This window comes from Euprymna scolopes, chromosome 40, assembly GCF_053919585.1.
Source record: "Euprymna scolopes isolate OS-2025 chromosome 40, ASM5391958v1, whole genome shotgun sequence".
Lineage (NCBI taxonomy): Eukaryota > Metazoa > Mollusca > Cephalopoda > Sepiida > Sepiolidae > Euprymna > Euprymna scolopes.
Genome location: NC_136521.1, coordinates 69,504,789 through 69,526,785, shown reverse-complemented (window position 1 = coordinate 69,526,785; position 21,997 = coordinate 69,504,789). Strand labels below are relative to the sequence as shown.

Below are 21,997 nucleotides of genomic sequence, written 5' to 3'. Positions count from 1 at the left end.
AAGAAGACCTTTATGCCATACCCTATCAAAAGCCTTAAATATATCTAGAGCTACCGCTCTGCCCTCCCCTGCTTTGTCCAGTGAATGGTATATATGTTCAGAGATTACAGTTAGGATATCTGCTGTGGAATGGGCTTGTCTAAATCCATATTGTTGGTCGTTCAGAAGTTCAGCATAGGTAAGGTGATTGACTAGAGCTTGGTTAATTATGGACTCAAATATTTTGGCGAAAAGTGGGAGGAGACTAATCAGGCGATAATTTAATGGGTCAGTTCTTTCGCCAGAATTCTTGAAAACTGGTACCACAGAAGCATATATATATTATAATTCCCCCCACTCTTTATCTGTGCCTAAACCTAAACGTAGATTCCATGAACAAAGCTTCTTTCTTAGAACTGCAAGCCTGTGGAATTGTCTTCCGTTTTCCTGCTTTCCGGCTGACTACAATATGGTTGTCTTCAAGTCTAACGTAAATAAGTTCTTGATGAGCCGTTCCATATAAGTTATCAAATTTACCAAATTTTCATTACTAATGATTACTATATTGTTCAGTTTCTACTGTACACTCTTTAACCCTTATCCTTGAGTGGCCTCTTGGCCTTGATAATGTGGTGATGCCTATGTAAAAAAAAAAATATATATATATATATATATATATATTACACGTGGCAGCACGGTTCTGTACGAGTTCACCCATGCAATCCCGAATACCTCAGACGCGAACGATACTGCCGACTCGACATGCCACAATCCTGAACAACACAACATGATCCTGAACAGAACCGTGGAATTGACATGCCATGACGTGATCATGAACACAGCAACACAGAACGATTTTTTTCAACTGATCCTGCATGATTTTTCAGCTTATTTTTTTATGGGCGTTTGCTGAAATTCAATCTCTGCTGTAGGTAGAATTGATGTAGCTCATTGGTAGACTTTTGATTTGCAATCGAAAGATCCCAGGTTCGCTTTTTGCCACAGGTAGGCCTGACTCATACACTGGCACACAGTTCTTGTGCGCATGCTTGTCACAACGACATTAAGAGCAATCATATTTAACAATCCTTGCAAATCATTTTTGTTTAAAAAAAAAAATCTGTGTGTCTCACAACTTTCAATCAATTAAAAAGAAAACATTTGAGAAAAATATTTAGAGAGATTTACTCGTGTAATATACGCCACCCCCCTACCCATCATCACCCCAGTTTACATTTTACAAAAATAAATACGGACATGACACGGTTTTACAGTAATTAAACATCTTTTTTTCAAGCAACAAATCTCTAATTGAATATTGAGAAAGCTTTTAAAAAATCAGAATCAGTACTTGTATCGGAATCGGGTATTTAGAACAGAATCAGTAATCGTGTCAGAATCAAAAAATTCTGGAATCGTCCCATCACTAATATATATATATATATATATATATAGATATATAAATATATATACATATATTTATATATATAAATGAAATCAAAAGGACGTAGTGCTTACCTGATATAAGCAATGGTAAGCGTCAAACTAATATAAATAATAGTATTTATATATAGATAATTTAATCCCAACCGAATAAAAAAGCTCAATGCACAATAGAGAGTAGACCTTATTATAAGAGAAAGAAAATTAAAACGAAGTTGAACTTTTGTTCGACTGAATACTTCAAAAAACAATTTACAAATCTGTTACAGTTTTAATTTTCTTTCTCTTATATATATATATATATATATATATATATATATATATATATATATATTAAGTAATGTGATTTATAATTTAAAAGTTTTAAAATTTTTTAAATTTAACAATCAAAATTTAATTAAATTAAAAATCAGTTTCATAAGAAGGAACAACAACAAAGTCAATTATCTGTACGATCGTTTCGGAAATCCGTGCTTTTTATTTGTGGTATACATGAAGTCACGTAGAATAATTATACATAGTTTTTTTGGTAAGCACGGTCTCCTCATCAGCAAATTTAGGAGGATTTCTATTGAATTGAAAAGACACCAAAAATAAACCTAGCATTAAAAGTAAGGCAGATGAATCTGAAAAATTGAAGTAAAAGGTTTGGATATAAAATTTATAAGAAAATTAATAAGAAAATTTGTATAGGTTAGAGATAGAAATGAGTATTGACTTCATGTATACCACAAATAAAAAGCACGGATTTCCGAAACGATCGTACAGATAATTGACTTTGTTGTTGTTCCTTCTTATGAAACTGATTTTTAATTTAATTAAATTTTGATTGTTAAATTTAAAAAATTTTAAAACTTTTAAATTATAAATCACATTACTTAATATTGAATTAGCTCTAGGACATTTAACTATCGAGCTTATTATATATCTAAATTACAACGAGCATTTCCTGTATTTTAATTAAACTAGTAATTTCACTATTACATTAAAATACACTTAGCTCTTTAGACTATTATTCTAATCTCCTTTAAATTATATATATATATATATATATTAGACTCTCCCCGTCGATTTCGATGTACGAGGTTCCAACTTATTGTTTAAATTCATTCACGCCTCAGATGAAATTTAAGTCATGTAACGAACTCACAAAGGAGCCACACATAGTACAAGAGTATGGACTCAGTGATGCGGTCGATGGTATGGCTGCTGACCATTTAACTCTTTCCATTTTTTTACGCAGACGATTTAAACTGTCAGAATAAAAACGAAGACCCTCAAAACAAAGTGATTTTTTTTTCTACACAGTGATCACCACTTATCAAGGCCCGGAAGCCACTCAGGGATAAGGGTTATTGCAAGTACATTACGTTAGTGTGGAGATTTGATTAAGTGTTTACTTAAGGGGGCGGTTCATTAAGAATTTGTTAACGTTGGACTCGAAGACATCCAAGTTGTAGTCAGGTGGGAAGCAGGCAGACGGAACAGAGTTCCATAGGCGTGCAGTTCTAAGAAAGAAGCTTTGTTCATGGAATCCACGTTTTGATTTAGGCACAGATATAGAGTGGGGGAAATTTTTCACAGTGGATTCAGCTAGACAGGTGTTTTTCGTGAAAGATTGGCGAGGGGGGGAGCAGAGATTGGAGTTCAGACGAGCACCTGCCATGGAAATAACGATAAAACAAGGATAGGCTCGCAACGTTTCTTCTGTGGGAGAGAGGTTGCAGGGTAGAGAAAAGGGCATCCCCCACTAAGCCACGAAGTCTATTTTGTACTCTGTCAAGGCAGGATAGGCTGTTTTTAGCAGTTCCTGCCCAGATATGACAACAGTATTCCATCCTTGGACGTACTTAGCTTTTATATAGATAGAGAATTGCATCAGTAGTGAGATATCTTCTGGAGCGGTAGAAGGATCCCACCATCTTTCCAGCGATCTTGGCAACAGACTTGATGTACGTGTTCCATTTCAGATCAGGAGTAAAGGTCAAACCCAGAATATTTGCAATCCATAACCTCGTTCTCAACACTGCTGCGTGCGATACCAATCGGAGACAAATTGCTCTTTAACTTGTCTTTGTACCTCAGTAATGTTCGACCCATATTCCTTTTTCCTCCATTCAACTGACTGTACATTAAGATTTTTGGTATCCTGCCATCAGACATTCTCAGGACATGACCAGTCCACCACAGTTGGCACTGAAATAAAGAATGACTCAATTCCAGAAATATTGCACTTTATGAAAAGGCCAGCGTTGGATACCTTGTCTTGAAAGGTAATGCCACAGATTGAGTGCAGACAGCTCATGGGTGTATTTTATATACGTTTAACAAATGAAAATTTGGGGTTAAATTCAGTAAATCGATAAATTTACAATAAATTTATTATCCGACAAGGAATACAAAAATTTTAAAGGTTTCTCCATAATCCATGAATTTTCAACAAATGGTTAATCTAATTAAAAGAAAATGTTTTAGCAAAATAAAGTGGTCATAAATTTTGTTGAACTCGAGAATTTGGACGGAATTTTGAACGAAACCCTTTATTTACTCATTATATATATGTGTTAGTGATGGGACGGTTCCAATATTTTTACCAATTCCAAACTAAATTACTGATTCCGATTCTTCATAAATCTCTAAATATTTAACTATAAAAGTGTTATTTTGTCCAGATTACCGTAAAAACACACCTTAAATATATTTTCTCAAACGTAAAAACACACTTGTGATGAGGTGATATAGAGATTTTAGTCTTACTGGAAGTTTAAATCAATGAATATTTATTATTTTATTATTACTAAAGCAGTGGAAAGGGTTTCTAAAACCAAAATCAAATAAAAAAGATAATTAAAGGAATCGGTGTTGGCATCGGAAAATAGGCACAAATTTTTCTGATTCCGATACCCCAAAAAACTCCAATTTTTCCGATTCAGATTAATCATCCCAATACTAATATATATATATATATATATATATATATACATATATATTTTCTTATAATATATATCAATCCTTATTTAAGAAGCTCAATATCAAAATCAGAATCGGAATTGGAAAAATTTGCGCCTATTTTCCAATACCAACACCGATTCCTTTAATTAACTTTTTTATTTGATTTTGGTTTTAGAAAAATCTTCCACTGCTTTAGTAATAATAAAATAATAAATATTTATTGATATTGAAGCTCGCTGGTTGTTTGTTTACAAACAGGCGGTTTGAGCACTGTAAAAGTGGTGGACGGATGTTTGTTTAAATAGACATTCGGACAGGTTATTTGCAGGCATCGCTTCCATGATCGAGTGGGAGTGCCAACTGTCAAGACGACAGTTCTAGGTTCAATCCTTGGCTTGGGAGAGGTGCTAGTCTAGCGGCACTGATGAGTTGTGATACAATGAAACAGGACTGTATGTCGATGACTACAAATATATTATATATATGTATGTATAATTATTGTATAGATTGGTTTCGTAGATGTAAATCCAATGAAACCTGCGTGATTATTAAAGAGTGCTCAATGGAGGACAGAGCAGATATATAGTCTGTTTATTATACAAACATTATTGGTTACATATGTGAAGGTTTTTGGTGGAGTCCCAATTTGAAGAGACCCACCTTCTTTGGTCTGACGAGGTGGGTCTCTTTAAATAGTCAGTACTGGCAAGAAGAAATCCAGGGCGATAAAAGAGAGAGATAACCTTGCTTTTCCCTTCTGATGAGAAGCATTAAGCTTTGAAATACCATGGTCTAACGAGTTTTTCTTTTTATTCACATGTTTTTCCTTATTGATTTGATGATTAAATAAATTTTATTTTGTTGAATTGTCATTAATTGTTTCATATATATATATATATATATATATATATATATATATATATATATATAATATAAAGCTGAATGTCTGTGTGTGTGTGTGGTCACGAATAGGCTCCTATATGGTTGACTATTTTAAAAAACTGATTACATATAATGATAGAAAATGTATCAAGACACAGGAATGGGTATGTTTGATCTGGCAGAACGGTGGTTCATTAAACTTGTGGGGTCTGCGTTCGCACCTGGTCCACAAAGTATGGAAATAAAAAATTTAAAAATTAAAAAAAAACGTTTACAAGTGTTTTCGATATAGATGTACATAAGAATACTTTGATAAGTATGTTTTAACTTAAATAGGGATGGTATAATAAAATTGTGGGGTCTGTGTTCGCGCTTGGCCTCTATAGAATGGAAATAGGCACACACTTTAATAAAGACTTTTCATATCTATCTGCGTAAGTATACTTTGATAATTATGTTTCAGTTTGAAGAAATATGGTATAATAAAATTACGGGATGTTCGTTTGCGCCTGACCTCCATAGAATGGAAATATGTCACAAAGTTTAACAAGGTTTTTTAATATAGATCAACAAAATATTGTGATAAGTGTTTCAGTGTGAACAGGTATGGTATAATAAATTATGGGGTTTATCTATTTTATTTTTACTTTCATCATATTTTGCTTTGGTTTTGATACCCCCAAATTCGAAGCTATCTCATTACAACCCTTCCTTTTCATAACCTATCATACTTTCATAAATCAGAGTCCATTTTCTGTACGCTGTTTTTGAACCCAGTCAACGACGGGTACTTTTGCTAGTACATACCATATTCCCTCTGCTTCACTTTTTTTGTTTTCAAGTAAGATCTTTGACTTACTTGTTGTTTCATCAAATACTTCTGCATGCAAAATCCAATCCCGCATTTTGCTAATTCCTACCCTCTGATGAGAAGGAAATTATTTCTTCGAAACTCCGCGGATTAAGGACTATCCATTTATCTAGTGTTTCCTTTTCAGATTAAATATGTTTTTAATTCATTTCAAAGTGTTTTTTAACATATTTTATTAGCTGTTTGCTCATATTATAAGCTCTATTTCCTATTTGGTTTTATCGAGCTTTTTTATCTAGCTGAGATAATTTTATAAATATTAATTCTTTAATATTTATAATTTACTTTAATTTTACCATCTTGGATCATTTTGGTAAATTTAATTGTAATTTTTATTTTATATATATATAATATATAATGAGTAAATGGTAACAAAACCTGAAGAAAGTGTTCAATACTGCTGTAGAGTAAAATATGTTTTTATTACCGTTTTTAACCTGCTTGGTTACACATGTTTCGATTACCGAATTGTGTTAACAATCTGATAATTTTGTCAGACTCCACAGATTTCTGTGAAGTTTGATGAAATTATCGGATCCTTAACATGATTCGGTAGTCGAAACGTGTAACCAAGCAGATTAAAAATGGTAATAAAAACACACGCAGATATACATATATATATATATATATATACGACCAGCAGTAATTATCACTTTACACTGATGATTGCATAAGCATAGAACAGTGCCTGTTGATCTAAAAACTAATTGTTCATAGTTAAGTTTGAAATATTATATATTGCCTGATGAATCCTAGCCAGGATGAAACAAGGAAAATTCTGTGTAGCTTAATTGCCATAAATATATTTTGAAAACTTACTACTTAGCTCTATTCGTGTATTGGACACTGTTGAAGTAAATACTGAAAATAGAAATAAAATTTTAAGTAGATTTTTTTTTTTTTTATATATATATAGATAATAGATTATATAGATAAATGCAATAATATATATATATATATATATATATATATATAAGAAGCATAAATGAAAACCATTAATTAAAATTTATATGTAAAATTTATTTTTCGGCAGAATACCTCAAAGATAATTGATAAATCCTTATTCCACGAAGTTTCAAAGAATGCAAAATTCTTCTCTTCAGAGGAAAAAAATAAAGTCTTTTCATCATTTATTGATTTTACCAAAAAAAACTGCATTTCATTCTGGAATTACTATTTTCGGTTTGTTTTTCATTTTTATAAACATCTTACAAATATTTTTTGCATTATATGCCCACCGTCATACAATGCAGTTTCATGCAATGCTAAAAGCAGCAAATTTTTAGCTTTGCTATCTTTATAAATTTACTAACATATTTCTTTCCTTTGAAGGGAAGAATTTTGAATTCTTTGAAATAAGGATTTATTAATTATATTTGTTTGAGGTATTCTGCCGATAAATAAATTTTACCTGTAAATTTTATTTTACAGTTTTCATTCATGCCTTTTGTGTCAAGCTCTACTTCCTGCCGCCGTTGTATTGAGCTTTTTATTTGGTTAGGATTACATTCGCTTTTGTCTAGTAAACATTTTTTTATCTACTGCCTGCCTGATTGGTGCATATATATATATATATATATATATATATATATATATATAAATATTAGTTATGGGACGATTCTAATATTTTTCCTGATTCTGATACAATTACTGATTCCCTGCTAAATTCCCGATTCCGATTCTTTATAAATCTGTAATTATTTAACTATAAAGATTGTTATTTTCCCCAATTTTCATAAAAAAAAAACTTGTTTAATATGTACATATTTTCCTAAAAATCAAAATACACCTGTGGAGGGTGATCTATCGATTTTAGCTTCACTGGTATTTTAAAATCAATAAATAGTATTATTTCATCATTATTACGAGCAATGAAAGATATTACTTTAAACAAAATCAAATAAAAAAAAAAAAAAGATAATTAAAAAAATCGTTTTGGCATAAGAAAATAGACATCAATTTTTCCAATTCCAATAACCCCAAATCTTTCGATTTTTCCGATTCTGATTATCGTCCCAACACTAATATATATATATATATATATATATATATATATATATATATATGATGAAAATAATGGAAATAGTATTCCGACAAAATAGAGAAATAAAAAGAAACAAACCGTATTATGTGTTCATCAACGTTTCGTCTTTATTTCGGAAGTCTCGAAATAAAGACGAAACGTTGATGAACACATAATACGGTTTGTTTCTTTTTATTTCTCTCTCCATATATATATAGCTTAGAGGGTTAGGAGAATAGAATAAATTCAATTCTATGAGAAGAGACTTACTGGGATAAGATGAAGCTCAACAAATTTCATTGGAGCTTTTATAGGAGACGAGATTGGAAAATGAAGTTACAAAGACTATATATTGGTGAATATAGATTGGTTCATTTTTTTAATAAAGGTATACACAAATTTAGTTCGGGGATAGAGGGGACTCTTTATACCATTATATATATATATATATATATATATATATATATATATATATATATATATAACAAATTGGTATTATTAGCTTGTCATGCGGATGAAAATCGCGCAAAATAAGATATTCCAGTTCTTTTTCGGTATTGTAGCGCCATCCAACATCCGAAAACATGAGTTTTCATTAAAAAAAGAAAAGAAAAAAAAATGATAACTACTCATTGTTTTATCAGATTCAACAATATCTACCTTAATCGCCATGTCACAATTCGTTAAATATTACTGCATTATCACATAAAACATGTACTTTGTGTGACATCCACCATTAATTGTAACAAGATTATCCGAGTTACTTCCCTTCCCTTTATGCTATTAATTTATTTACACACTTAGGCATTTTGGGTTTGTATTACTGTACACATAGATTCGAAAAAAGTTGTCAAAAAACAAATATATAACAAACAAATGTTATCAAAGGCAAGATAAGTTACTTTTCTGCCAAACTGGATATATTTTTTGTGTTTTTATTCAATGTAACATGTTTATTCAGCTCGAAAAACATACAGTGTTTACCGATGTATTGGAAAATTCAAGATGGCGTCTCACACCCTCTTTAACACCGTAAGTATGGAAAAAGGTGTTATAAATAAAAAACTATACAAAATACTATTAAAAACCCGCCGAATATATGTCAACCTATGTCACGGTAACATATATTGAGCGAGTCTTTAACAGTATTTTATCCGGTTTTTTATTTATTACATCTTTTCCCAAACTTACCGTGTTAAAGAGAGAATAAGACGCCATCTTGAATTTTCGAATACATCGGTAAACACTGTATGGTTTTCGAGCTGAATAAACATGTTACATTGAATAAAAACACGAAAAATATACCCAGTTTGGTAGAAAAGTAACTTATCTTGCCTTTGATAACATTTATTTGTTATATATTTGTTTTTTGACAACTTTTTCGAATCTATGTGTACAGTAATACAAACCCGGCTTTTATCCTGGCTCCCCAAAATCAGCAGAGATTAGACCAGTTCTGTAATGACTTGGCCCCTGTTTATATTGCGGTAGGAATTTAGCTCTGTGCAGTTCTAGGAGGTCCACCCTCCAAGGTTTGGCTTCTTTTTCTTTACTTTTTTTTTTGAGAAAGGGTTAGTTTATTGCTAATCACTTGAGGCGCACTCGCCGAGGAATGCCGACGGGGCTGCTCAGGTCCTTTTTGCAAGTTAGAGTGCCCTTCCTCTGTGGCAATGACTTCCCAATCCCATTTTCTGGTCCTGGTGTCTAAGTTTTTGTAGCGGGAGAGAATTAAACATTTATATATATTGAATTTTTTTTTCGAAAACTTTTCATTAATAAAAAATTTTCTATACTCGTTTTTCGTAATTTGGGGATATTTTCATTATTGCTACACGACAATTCAGTATATACCATTGGTTTCACTTGAAATTCAATATTTCAATTTTTTAAATTTTGCTGCGATAGCGAAGAACCGATATTTCAATGGTCTTAATACGGACTTTTGGGCATTTTTAGTAATGTTCCTGAAAAAATGAATATTTTTTTAATAATTGTTACAATTTATGATGTTCTATTTTCATAAAAAAGCAAAAATAAATTCTTTTTTTTTTTTTTTACTACTGAAAATAATGACTTTAGTGAAGGTGTTTTTTGTTTAAACAAAATACATTTCTATTAAAATTCAAATAAAAAATAAAGGCTCCATTATATCCCGTGATCATTATTTGATAAATACTGAAAATTCAATTAAAATTGGTTAATTTCCTGATTTTTGGTGAATTTTTAAGTAAAGAGAGGGCCAAACTAGTCGGTTTCATATGCAGTAAAGAAACAAAACCAAATAGATTTTGTTTTTTAATTTGACAGCTATTTTGTTAACGCTTGCGATCCAGCGTCGACTGTCTTTTCAGTCGTCAACAACTGGTTAGGTTCGCAAATAAAAAATAATAAAAATATGAAAAATAAACATTATTTTTATGATAAAGAGACACAATTGTGTACACTGGACTGTTTCTTCACCCTTATGTATTGATTAGGTTAGAAATAGAAGCCGAAAACTTTCATTCACGACATCGAGCCGAGCAGTGAGCACCTGTCGTTTTCCAGATTTTAATTTAAAAGAAAAAAAAAAGAAAAGACAACATAGTAGTAACGATGGTGTGGCGATGGCGATCGAATACCGAGAATCCTTCGAAATAAAAAGGGACAAAAACTAATTTAAATTTCATGACAACAACAACAACAAAAATGGCTTTACTTATGCACTTATGTTACCGTGCTAAAATAATAACGTTATTATTTAGAAAGACAGCACTAGCAGAAACAAATCGCATCAATAAACCTTTTCCTTGTTAAGTTTTATGAAGTTGTTTGTTCGTTTATTCAGTAGCTTGTGTTAAATAATTTATTTTATTAAAGAGTGCCCGAAAAACACTAATACAACTACAACTCCCTAAAGACATTCTTAACACGAGGAAGGGAGGGGAGGGTGTTTTGTAACTATTCTGTACTTTCACCTAACAATTTAATAACATGAAAGATATCGTAAAACTCGAATTTAACTTGAAAATACGATTTTTAAAAATAGCACGGTAACATAAGTGCATAAGCATTAGAAATAGTTTTACTTACTATTTTATAGAATTGTTAGGGAGTCAGATGTTTGTGGGTACTCACGCACTAGATTGATCCCTGCTGAAATAACGTTATTATTTAAAAAACCATTCTTAACATGGGGAGGGAAGGGTGTTTTGTACATATTCTGTACTTTAACCTTACAATTGAATAATTAAAAAAAAAAACATAAAACTTTAATTAAACGTGGAAATACGATGTAAAAAAAAAATAGCGCGGATCAGGATCACTCTCTGCATTAGCACCAAAAATTGTCTCAGTCATGAAGGATTTCTCCTCCACTGACAGAGGACAAAAAAGGGGCGGTGTTTACTGTTCCTCTCGTGTTACATTAAATACAACTACAAATTGAAGTAAAAATGGTATTATTATTATTATTTGTAGATTGTTTTTTTTATCCTGGTCTTGTAACGTCTAAAACAGATGTAATCCTCGTCCATCCGCTTTTTATATAAAATCGACACCTGTAGTATTTTTTCGCTTTGAATAATAATTTAAAAAAATAAATAAAAACTTTAGTAGCAGGATGATATGGTGATAGCAATTGGTACTTACGGACCGTGCTGAAACAATAACGTTATTATTTAAACACATTTTTAGGGGGGTGAGGACATTTTCTAACTAATCTGTACTTTCACCTAACAATTTAATAGAGAGAAGATACCGTAAAACTTGAAAATTCTATGTTGAAAAGAAATAGCGCGATCCGTGTTGTGTTGTGCATACTGCAGGAGTACCTCACATTTCTATATATCGAGGATGTTTTTCGGAACAAAAATCGAAAAATAAACTGATTTGAATTGAATGTTAGCAAAGAAAAAGCAGTTCTACTCACCGTTTTAGGGGGGTAGCTGTTAGGTTTGATGTGCGCTTCGAAAAAAAAAAAAAAAAAGCGCTTTGGTATTAAGATCCGCTTTTTTTTTCTTCTTTAAATCGTGTTTCTGTTTTCTGTGAGATTAGTTCAAATATAAAAGATGAATTTTAAAAATCCGCTTGTGAAATGAAGAATATTGTTATTAAGTTTGTTTTTTATCCCCCTGGTCGAGGTGGTGTGCGACGTGTGCGTACAACTTGATGTAATCAGTATATTTAATGGTAATCCGCTTTTTTTTTTTTTTAACGTCAAAAAAGACATTTAAAGTAGACAAACAATAATAACATTCAACTTTAACATTCTGTAGAAGCAGTAGAAATAAAAGTATTAATTCGTTGCGTTTTTTTTTTTTGTTTTTTTTTTTTTTTGTTTTTTACTGATAGCCTTCAAACAACAGAAGAAAATACGTTTTTGTTTCTAGTTTTTGTATGTGTGTGTGCGTGTCTTTATTTATTTATTTATTTATTTATTTTTAGGGAAAAGTAGAGAAAAAGTAAACGCTTCTTGGATGACATTGGATGTTGACTTCAAAATTCCCCTGGACTTTTTGTTAAATAAATAAATAAATAAATAATAGTTTTGTTGTTGTTTTCTATTTGAATGTTTTTTTGTTTTGTGTTTTTTTTTTTTGTTTTTTTTTTAACGAAAGGGCAACAGCAACAGTTAAAAATAAAATGTCGATCAGGTGTTTTCACTATCCATCAAAGTACAGACAAGAACACCAACAAAATTAGTCAAAATCCCCATTAGTTCTTGCTGTCGTTCACGAATCGCTCGTTTATTATTATTATTTAAAAAGGTAACTTACGCACGATGTCATGTCGTCTACTTACGCTTTCTTTCTTTCTTTCTTTCTTTCTCTCTCTCTCTCTCTCTCTCTATTTCACACTCCATTTAGCTACTTTTCTTCATCTATCTATCCTCTCTTATACCTCTTTATATATCTATCTATTTATCTGTCTATATTATCTCTCTTTTTCTCTCTTGTTCTCTTTCTGTCTTCCCGTTATCTTTCCCAACTCTCTCTCTCTCTCTCTCTCTCTCTCTTTATCCATCTATATATCTATTCATTCTCTCTCTCCCTCCCTCCCTCTCATATATATATATATATATATATATATATATATTTATGGTAAAACTGGTAATTAGTAAAAACCTGAAGAGAGTGCTCAATACTATTGCAGAATGCAGAGCAAATATGTGTTTTATTTTTTATTACCGTTTTATCTGTTTGGTTACATATGTTTCAGATGTTGGACCGTGTTTACGATCTAACAGCCTCATCAGACCTTACAGAAAACCTGTATTGTTTATTTTGTATATGTTTTCTGTAAGGTCTGGCGAGGCTGTTAGATCGTAAACACGGTCCAACATCCGAAACATATGTAACCAAACAGATAAAACGATAATAAAAAAATAAAACATATATATATATATATATATATATATATATATATATATATATATATGACAGTAAAGTTTAGTTTCCTAGAAGTACATCCAATGAAACAACATGTCTACCAAAAAGTACTCAATGAGTAAACAAAGCAGGTATATTTAGTTTATTTATACAAACATTGATGGCTACATATGTGCATACATGTTTCTGTAATCACCCGTTATTGGGGAGATTACATCTTCAGGCCAAGAAGGGTTTTCGAAGGTAATTCTTGGCCTGAAGACCTAATCTCCCCAATAACGGGTGATTGCAGAAACATGTATGCACATATGTAGCCATCAATGTTTGTATAAATAAACTATATATATATATATATATATATATATATATATATATATATATATATATATATGAGGTCCCAATTTCAAATCTCGCTATGAGTTGTCGATGACAAAACCTGTGTCAGTGGATTATTTTATTTTAAAAAACAATATATATATATATATATATATATATATATATATATATATAATCTCACGTTCACCTCAAACAAGACATATTGCCACTTGGACGTGAGGGACTACGATTTGAAACCATGCCTAGGAAAGATTAACAAGATGTTAGTTTATGTTACATTAAATTTCTTCATACCAGTCCAGCCAGGGAAGCAGATAGCAGGAAGGGAATTCCAAAGTCGAGGTGTTCAAGGGAAGAAACTATTAGAGTAGAAAGCTCTCTGGCATTTAGGGACAATGAAGGGGTGTAATTTTATTGTTAAGTGGGGTTTGTTGGGTTTGTGGGTTTGTCGGGGATATGTATTTTTAGAGCCTGTGTTAACGTATATAAATTTGACCTGGTTATAAAAGAAACCCAATATGGATATTTTCTCTGGTCCTGTCCTCCCCAATATAAGGGAGTTTAGTTTGAGTGACAGTGTGATGTCATAAATTAGTTAAACAGAGGTGAGTTAGAGAAAAAGTGAAGTTCAATGACTTAATCTTGACCAGTCTAGAGACAAGGTGTGTCCAGTCTGTGTCTGTAGGAGACACCCCCTCTACCTTATGATTTTGCTTTGTTTGTCTAAGACTAGCCCCTTGCTGACTTGTTGTTGCATTTATCTGGACAGACCTTTCCCTTAAGCCACTGTCCTGCTGACTCAAAAGTTTGTTAATTCTGCCCCTGAAAACCGTTTGCTTACAATACAAAGATGGAATACTGCTGCCATATCTGGGCAGGAGCTGCTAAAAATAGCCTATCCTGCCTTGACAGAGTACAAAATAGACTTTGTGGCTTAGTGGGGGATGCCCTTTTCTCTACCCTGCAACCTCTCTCCCACAGAAGAGACGTTGAAAGCCTATCCTTGTTTTATCGTTATTTCCATGGCAGGTGCTCGTCTGAACTCCAATCTCTGGTCCCCCCCTCACCAATCTTTCATGAAAAACACCTGTCTAGCTGAATCCACTGTGAAAAATTTCCCCCACTCTTTATCTGTGCCTAAATCAAAATGTGGATTCCATGAACAAAGCTTCTTTCTTAGAACTGCACACCTGTGGAACTCTGTTCCGTCTGCCTGCTTCCCACCTGACTACAACTTGGATGTCTTCAAGTCCAACGTTAACAAATTCTTAATGAACCGCCCCCTTAAGTAAACACTTTGTCAAATCTCCACACTAACGTAATGTACTTGCAATAACCCTTATCCCTGAGTGGCTTCCGGGCCTTGATAAGTGGTGACTACTGTGTAAAAAAAATAAAAAAAAAAAAACAATCATTGCGATTAGTGATGTCAGTGTCGGCGTCTCAACGAAAAACTCTCAGCTTTTCTGAACAGTTGAAGATCATCGAAGACGTCAAAGTGAAGAAACTCAAACTGACCGCTGCGGCCAAAAAGTATGGAATCGGTTATTCAACAGCAGCAAAAATTCTCAAGAAAGAAGACGATCTCAAAGATTGCATGCAAATGAACGGAAACACTAATCGCAAACGAAAGCACCAATCTGTGCACAAGGACGTTAACAAAGCGCTTACTCAATGGTTTATGCAAGCGTGTGTCCATGAACCTCCCATCACCAATCATGTCATTAGGCAGAAAGCATCACAACTGGCCATAAATCTTGAAGTTGATTTTGAACCGAGCAATGGGGCTGGCTCATGCATTGGAAACAGGCCGATAATGCTTTGTTCAAAAAATTTCATGGCGAATCAACATCAGCAAATCACGGTTCTGCCAACAAACGTTTTGCCGCAACTTTTTAATGAATATGATCCAAAAGATGTTTGGAACTGTGATGAAATGAACTTTTCTACAAAGTCATACTGGGCTTTTGATAAACAAGATCAAAGTGTAGTATCTGTTCTTCAGATGCTGCACTTAAGATAATTTGTATCAGTCAATGGAGGGGAAACCCTCTATACAGGGACAATTATTATTTTTGGTAACCAGAGTGCCCCCTTTTTGCCTACTTTTAGGGGAGCTGGTTTTTACCTCACATTAAAAACGGCCTTGTGCCTAATTTGCTCAGTGGGGGAGCAAATAAATACCATCTGTTCTTCAGATGCTGCAAGCTATGACTAGCTATGACTAGCGAAGACCAGATGTGGGGGCAACCCCACAAGCCTGACCATTAACCAGCTCCCATTTCCCACCTCTCGGGAGCCGGTTCCCCTTTTTCCCTTCCCCCTCCCCTTCACTCCTCACATTAAAAATTGGCCTTGTGCCTAATTTGCTCGGTGGGGGAGCAAATAAATACCATCTGTTCTTCAGATGCTGCACTTCCATTTCTTGTTCTCTTTCGGTGGAGGATCAGTCCTTCACGACTGAGACAATTTTTATTTTTGTACCTTTTCTCCACATTAAAAAACGATCCTGGTGTCTAACTCTGTCCCGTGGGGAGCCATAGTAAATAGGTACAAAGTCATACTGTTTGGATCTTTGCAATTTGCCGACGATGAACAGTCAAATGAGACAGACTCCCAAAGACAGACTCACAATGTTTCACTTCACAAACATGGACGGCAGTGAAAAGCAAGCTGTAGTTGTTGGTAAGTCGGTAAAACCACGCTGCTTTAAAACTATCAAAACTTTGCCATTTTCTTACTTCACTAAACATAAAGCCTGGATGACTAGTCAGCTGTTTACTGCCGTTATGAAAACACTTGATCGAAAAACGATTGTTCAAAATCGAAAGATTATTCTGTTTTTGGACAATGCAACTTGTCATAACTTACTGCCGGGTACAAATTTTATTTTTTTTTTTTTTTACATGGAGGTCGCCACTTATCGAGGCCCAGAAGCCACTCGGGGATAAGGGTTATTGCGTGTACAGTAATCAATGGGATAGTATCGTAGTAATAGTTAGTATTGGAGATTTGATAAAGTGTCATTACTTAAGGGAGAAGTTCATCAGGAATTTGTTTGTGTTGGACTTGAAGACATCCAAGTTGAAGTCGGGGTGGGGGTGGGGGAGAAACAGGCAAGCGGCAGAGTGTTCCATAGGCATGCAGTTCTAAGAAAGAAGCTTTGTTCATGGAATCTACGTTTTGATTTAGGCACGGATAAAGAGTGGGGAAAATTATTGACAGTGGTTTCAGCTAGTCGGGTGTTTTTCGTGAAAAATTGGCGAGGGGGGACCAGAGAATGGAACTCAGACGAACACTCGTCATGGAAATAACGATAAAACAGAGACAGGCTCGCAACGTCTCTTCTGTGGGAGAGAGGTTGCAGGGAATCCATCAAGCATGTTGCACATGCCACCAAATACCACCAGCCTCATTCAACCCTTGGATGAAGACATCATTCATTTATTTAAAGTGTATTATCGTCGGGAACTTGTTCAAATGCAAATCACAGCAATCAATACTACTGTCTGAAGTGGCTAAGCAGATTTCTGTTTTGAAGGCCATGCACACCATGAAACGAGCACTTTTGATGGTCGATCCGTCAACACTTCAAAATTATTTCAAAATGGCCGGCTTTGTCATTGAATCAGAGGCTGAAGTGGAAGAAATACTCAACGAAAATGATCAAGTTTCACTACCATCGGGCATGGAGCAAACAGATTTTGACGAATTTATCGGCTTTGACGACATTACACAATGTTATGGAGAACTGACTGACATGGACATCACACGTGGTATAAAATCAGATGATCAAGATTTTGACGAAGATGATAATGCTGAAAGCGTAAGTTCTGAAGTTTCGGAAAGTGAGAAACCAGTGCCAATTTCTCTGGCTGCATTAAATGTGCTCGAAACTCTGACAGCTTACTTTTAAGCAAAAAGCAGTAATCCTGGTGGCACATTGAAAATGATTTACGCACTCTATGAAAGTGTTCACGGTGTTAACAAAAAGATTTCTGTACAATCAAAAATGACTTTTTTAAGAAAAAGTAATTTTTGACTGAATTATTTGAGAAAACTAATCGAAAATGTATTTTAGTCTGTGTTTTTTATGTGTACAACTGTTAACTAACTTAGTGTTCTGTACATAAAAAGCATTATCTGACGTGTTCCCATACTTACTTAAACAAAAGAGACCAAATCCGGATATAAGAAACTTCTCCCAACAACGCTCTTATATTCGGGTTACACGGTATATTACACATTAAACGTCACAATAACGGCATACCTAAATATTTAATATTGCCGAACAAATTCTTCTCAAATATCAGGAAAAATTAATATTTACAAAATAAAAATTAAAAACAAAATCTGCAAAACGCACGCACCATATGTATATGTAAAATAATTGATAGATTTTACAACCATTTTGAAGAGGAGATTGGGAAGAGTAGGTGAAAACTGACCTCGTGTCTTACTTTGCCATCATTAACTTCACTGAGGTGTAAACATATGCTGCATCTTAAAAAAAGTTGGTTTGCAATGACAATTAGATGTAATAATAAACGTTGAAAAAGTTAGTAAAAATAAGTAAAATCATGAATGTTGATTCTTTGTTAAACTGTTAAGAATAGTTAACAGTCGAGAAATTGTAAACAATAACAAAAATCAACAAATATCTTATACCAAATGCAGTAAAATTCAAGTATCTTTTATACGTGCTTAAATTGTTTACATTCTTTTTATTTCATTTCTTTTAGCTGTCTTTACAACAAATAACTGGTTGCTTGTCGCTTAACGATGGAGGACTTCATTCTTGAAAAATTGTATAAAAACTATGATTACCACTAACTCTAAATTTTGGAGTGCAACTCGAACTTAAACTCTAGTCCATCACCTTACAGCTGCAAAACTTCTGACCGACAAACAATACGGATTTAGGCAATCCTGTTCCACAGCAGATATCCTAACTGCAATCTCTGAGCGTATATACTGTTCACTGGACAAAGCAGGGGAGGATAGAGCAGTAGCCCTAGATATATCTAAGACTTTTGACAGTGTTTGGTACGATGGTTTTCAGATCATATGATATCACTGGAAGAATACATAACGCAATTAAATCCTTCTTAAGTAAGAGAAAAATCCAGGTTGTCCTCAATGGTCGTACATCTAAACAATATGATGTAAATGTGGGAGTAACTCAGGGGTCTATTCTAGGACCTTTATTATTCCTGATATTTATAAATAATCTCCCTGATAAAATTGTTTCTGAGATGGGTATATTTGCTGATGACACCACTCTCTATGACAGGAATGAGGGGTAACCACTCGCTATGACAGGCACGAGGGGAAAACAAATGAACACATATCTAAGGAAATGGCAGAAACACTACAGGAGGACCTCCAAACTGTAGTGGAATGGGGACAAAAATGGATGGTCACATTCAATGCTGCCAAGACTAAGCTTGTTTCCCTCAATAATTACAAGAAACCTTCTCTATCACCAATAGCAATGGCCAAAAACACATTACCTGAAAGTACTTCCTTTAAACTCCTCAGCCCAACGTTTACATGGAATATGAACTGGAATAGATACATTAAGAGCATTGCCAAGGCTGCTGCGAAGAAAGTGGGCTCTCTCTACTGTGCTAGAAAGCTACTTATGCCTGAAAGTATCCTGTACCTCTATAAGACCACCATTCGCCCATGTATGGAGTTTTGTTGTCATATTTGGTTCATGTGTTACTTGTCTCTCACTCCTTGACAGGGTTCAAAAGAGAGTCGCCAACCTAATAGGTCCTGAACTGTCATCTGAAACAGCTTGCAATATCAACGAAGTATTTGACCCAGGAACCACAATGGTGGTTTAAGAAATTTCATGACAGCAATGAGAGTCTTGAAGAAGATGAGCGTAGTGATTGGCCATTGGATATTGACAACAGTAAATTAAGAGCCTTAGTTGAAGTCAATATATGCACAACTGTTTGTGAACTTGCTTCTGAAGTAGATGCAACATATACAATGATTTCAAAGCATTTGAGAAAGATTGGAAAGAAAAAAAAACTTGATAAATGTGTGCCTCACGAATTGAACAACAACCAAAAGAAACGCCATTACGAAGTGACGTCATCTTTCCTTCTTTTACGCAACAAGATTGACTTGTTTCTTGACCGGGTTGTGACTTGTGATGAAAATAGGTTCTTTCCCCGATTCCGATAAAATTACAGATTCTGTTTTACATTTCCAATTCCGATACAATTACCGATTCTGTTTGCATTTCTGATTCTGATACAATTATCAATTGTGATTCTTTTAAATTTCTAAATATAAAATTGCTCCTGCGTGGAGGGGGTCAAATTACTGACAAAAAATAACATGTAAAAACAAACTTGTGTGCGGAGATTATCTATAGATTTTTGTTTTACTGCTATTTTAAAATCAATAAATATTTATCATTTTGTTCTTAAGATGAGACATGAAAAATCAAATTTTAAACAAAAAAAAAAAATAAATAAAAGCAATAAAAAGAATCGTTTTTGGCATCAGAAAATATCTTTACATCATCAACGTTCTGGTCCTCATCTGGTATCAATTGAAATGAATGGCTCTCGTCTTGGGGAGGCCTCATGTTTTGACAAGCTTCTGGACTTGACCTTTACTCCTGATCTTAAATGGAACACATACATTAAATCTGTTGCCAAGGCCACTGGAAAAATGGTGGGATCTTTCTATCGATCCAGTAGATATCTTACTGCTGATGCAATTCTCTATCTATATAAGAGCCAGGTACGTCTAAGGATGGAGTACTGTTGCCACATCTGGGCAGGAGCTGCTAGAAAGGACTTGTCCTGCCTTGATAGAGTTCAAAATAGATTTTGTGGCTTAGTGGGGGATGCCCATTTCTCTTCCCTGCAACCTCTTTCTCACAGAAGAGATGTTGCGAGTTTGTCTTTGCTTTATCGTTATTTTCATGGCAGGTGCTCGGCTGAGCTCCATTCTATGGTCCCCCCTCACCAAACTTTCACAAGAAACACCCGTCTAGCAGAAAACACTATCACTAGTTTCCTCCACTCTTTATCTGTGCCTAAACCTAAACGTAGATTCCATGAGCAAAGCTTCTTTCTTAGAAGTGCACGCCTGTGGAATTGTCTTCCGTTTTTCTGCTTTCTAGCAGACTACAATATGGTTGTCTTCAAGTCTAACATAAACAAGTTTTTGATGAGCCGTTCCATATAAGTTAACAAATTCACCAAATTTCCATTACTAACGGTTACTATATTGTCCAATTTCTACTGTACACTCTTTAACCCTTATCCTCGAGTGGGCTCAAGGCCTTGATAAGTGGTGATGCCTATATAAAAAAAAGGCACAAATATTTCTAATTCCGATTCCAATACCTTAAAAAGATCCGAATTTTTCATTTCTTGATTTTGACTAATCGTCCTAACATCCTAATTATTTACTGTTATTAAAATCAATGAACATTTTAAAACTTAATGAAACAAATTTGGTATTTTACTTTTGCTATATTTTTTTAATCTTTTTTTTTTTAATATTTTTTTCGTATTCATTTTTAATATTTTTAGATTTTTCTTGTATTTTTAAAAATATTTTTTAGTATTCTTTTAAATATTTTGCTTATTTAATATTTAAAAAATTGTTTTTCAATGTATATTTTTCCTTGTTTCGTCTGAAAGAATTTGTTTTTCAAAATCCTATGAAATTGCCAATGAATATTTTGTGGGGTAGCAAATGTGGGTGCTTGTGTAAATCGATAATTTTAAAAAATGTTTTTTTCAATATTTTTTTCGTATTTATTTTTAATACTTTTTTTTGTATTTTTAAAAATATTTTTTAAAATATATTTTTAAGTATTCTTTTAAATATTTTTCTTTTTTAATATTTAAAAAAAATTTTTTTCAATGTATATTTTTCCTTGTTTCGTCTGAAAGAATTTGTTTTTCAAAATCCTATGAAATTTCCAATGAATATTTTGGGGGTAGCAAATGTGGGTGCTTGTGTAAATCGATAATTTAAAAAAAATGTTTTTTTTCAATATTTTTTTTCGTATTTATTTTTTATATTTTTATATCTTTTTTTTTTTTGTATTTTTTAAAAATATATTTAAATATATTTTTAAGTATTCTTTTAAATATTTTA

The 21,997-nt window shown here is 33.2% G+C and overlaps 1 protein-coding gene across 5 annotated transcripts in view; it reads right to left on the bottom strand.

Annotated features, from left to right (window-relative positions):
• The window catches only part of LOC145265618 (lipopolysaccharide-induced tumor necrosis factor-alpha factor homolog), a 224,042-nt gene that overhangs the window by 115,698 nt on the left and 86,347 nt on the right, over positions 1–21,997 (bottom strand). Inside the window, exon 1 of one of the 5 annotated variants that reach the window (XM_080121651.1) lies at positions 12,061–13,029. The exons of 3 other annotated variants lie outside the window; for them this stretch is intronic. The gene's annotated coding sequence lies outside the window, so the exon portion shown is untranslated. Of the gene's footprint in view, positions 1–11,222; positions 11,559–12,060; positions 13,030–21,997 lie in introns of those variants that run through there. One more of the 5 variants, XM_080121652.1, reaches the window with a different exon arrangement.